Source organism: Brachyhypopomus gauderio, unplaced genomic scaffold (genome assembly GCF_052324685.1).
Source record: "Brachyhypopomus gauderio isolate BG-103 unplaced genomic scaffold, BGAUD_0.2 sc427, whole genome shotgun sequence".
NCBI classification, from domain to species: Eukaryota; Metazoa; Chordata; class Actinopteri; order Gymnotiformes; family Hypopomidae; genus Brachyhypopomus; species Brachyhypopomus gauderio.
In genome coordinates this window covers 12,501-15,000 of record NW_027507248.1, presented here as the reverse complement: position 1 = coordinate 15,000, position 2,500 = coordinate 12,501, and the positions used below count along the sequence as shown (strand labels likewise).

At 51.6% G+C, this 2,500-nt stretch overlaps 1 protein-coding gene across 1 annotated transcript in view; it reads left to right on the top strand.

The window, feature by feature from the left end:
- Nucleotides 1-2,500, top strand: part of LOC143506184 (protein CBFA2T3-like) — a gene marked incomplete at its 3' end in the record, with an annotated part of 37,335 nt that overhangs the window by 22,341 nt on the left and 12,494 nt on the right. The window lies entirely within an intron of this gene.

Here is a 2,500-nt window from a genome sequence, read left to right as displayed (position 1 = left end):
CATTAGAACAACACACTTTAGCAGATCACATTTGCATTTCTGAGTGTGTTTATGTGCATGTGTGTGCACACACACCTCCACTACACACCCCTCCATCATAAACACATCCCTCGACTACACACACATACACACACACTGCAGCCCACATGCATTATTCCCCTACACACACATACACATTACATCCTCTAGCCGACACACACCCCACTCAACACACACACCTCTCCTCAACACACACACCCTTCTCTCATGCACACACATCCACTACACACACTTACACGCAACCATCTCCTATACACACACACACTGCAGCCCACACCACTCCTCTACACACACCCTTCCATACACACACCCCTCTCATATACCCACAACCCTACACACCCTTCTCCGACATACACCCTCCAGTACAGGCCCCTCCACCGTACACACACACACACCCCTCTCCACTAAACACACACCCCTCTGCTCCACTGCACACTGGCCTTTGGCTATTTCTGTCATCAGGGGCATTGCCTCTAACACCTTGTTATGTTTATTGCCCAGGGGCTCTGGTTAGGGTTTAATGAATACGCTGGCAGTGTTTGTCATGGACACAGCCATCCCAAAGGCAGAATCTCTATGAACAGAACATGACAGCTTGGCATTCTCTGCCTTTACCTCTGAAACTGTGATGGAGCTGACAACCTGACCATGACACAAATTGTTAAAGGAGATTATGGAAATGAAGAACTGGGATGTTTTCTGGGATTTGCCTGTAACTGAGCTGATCCAACACGCTCCAACTCACACTTATCTTGCAGGAGGTGATGGGGTTAGACGTTCAGATGTTCAGTCATAGATCAGCACCCCGGTGACAACATCTGGCAGTTTAGCACGACTCTAAGACTCTAAGATGACTGCTGCAATCATGCCACAGTTTCATTACTGATCTTTATTATTATTGCTAGCTGGGGTCTAGCACACTTTGTTGCAATAGCTGATACTTTTTGAAAAGGACGGTTGTTGCTAGGCTACAGGTGAATAAGGTGGAGTTTTAAAAATGCTGTCAGAGTGCCAGTAGACATTGCCAGAGATACCGTCTCCCAGCCAATCACGCCACTAGGTGGGAACTAACCGTGGCGTATATTCTCCAACAAACACCAACATTCTCATTCTAATGTTAGTGGTTGTCTCCGGAATGTTCCGGATCAAGACTCATGAGCCAAGACAACCGGCCTGAATGAGCAGCAACTCATTTGAGAGTCTTCCCAGTAGCCCCCAGCACAGCCACCACACCCCAACACCGGTGTTGGTGTTCCTCTGTTGAGATTCAGGAGCAGTTCTACAGTTTCACGTGTGCCGAGCTGGACTGTGAATGGCAGCGTGTTACACTAACACTCACACACCTCTGTATCGGTGGTTTTCCTCCTCTTAACACGCATGGGCATGATTTTATAAAGCAAGCCAAGCGGGGGTGCTCCTGTCAGATGAGAACAACAACCTTCTACGGACGTTCTCCTTCTAAGTGAGAATCCTTGCATTGTGAAGGCCCCATCTGGTGCTTCTACCAAACGTCTTGAGGATTGGCCAACATCTCAGAGCACCAGAAGCACTAACACATGCTGTGTGTTTCTGCCCCAGTGCCACAAACACTGCCCAACCCCACAGGACGGTGGCTCGGCTTGGCCATGTGCTATTGCGGCTCGATCGCAAGACCTCTCCGGTCATACTGAGCAAAGCCCACACCGTCAACCGATCTCCGGCCCACGTGTGGAGGACCCAGGGCGGCGGTGTAGCGTCCCCAGAACCCGGGTGGGTCACCGGGACCGGACAGCGCCTCCTGGGGGCCGGTCTTTGTACCCAGTCACCCAGCAGCAGCTGCTGTCCCTGTAAGGTCGAGCACCAATTATCTGGCCATTAGGGGTTTGGCTGTGACCCTGTGTGTGTTTGGTTATTTTTGCACTTGACAGTTCGGCTGATAGGAGAGCGAGGCTGGAAGCCAGAGTGGAGGAGGGGAGCTCCGAACATGGAGTGTGTGTGTGTGTGTGTGTGTGTGTGTGTGTGTGTGTGTGTGTGTGTGTGTGTGTGTGTGTGTGTGTGTGTGTGTGTGTGTGTGTGTGTGTAAGGTGACAGGCGAATAGAGCGGAGGCAACTGATCCACATTGAGTGACAGGACTGAGACAAGAGGCGCCTGAAAGAGAGCCTGCTGCTCAACACGTGTTCACACACACCACACACACACACACACACACACACACACACACACACACACACACACAAAAGCATGATCGGACACACACGCAAACATCCATAGCCCCTAACATACACATCAAACCTTAAAAGACACACACGAGTCTACACACTGGTACATAACTCCTACAAAGCACAGCAGAGACAGCTCCGGTGACCTCCTCCTCCCCCCTGACTCCACAGTCCCCGTCTCACCGGGCTTCACGTACGCAGCGTGTGCCACTGGGTTCTTCACGCCCGCCCGTCTGCTGCCGGCCCAGCGGGAGCCACGCAG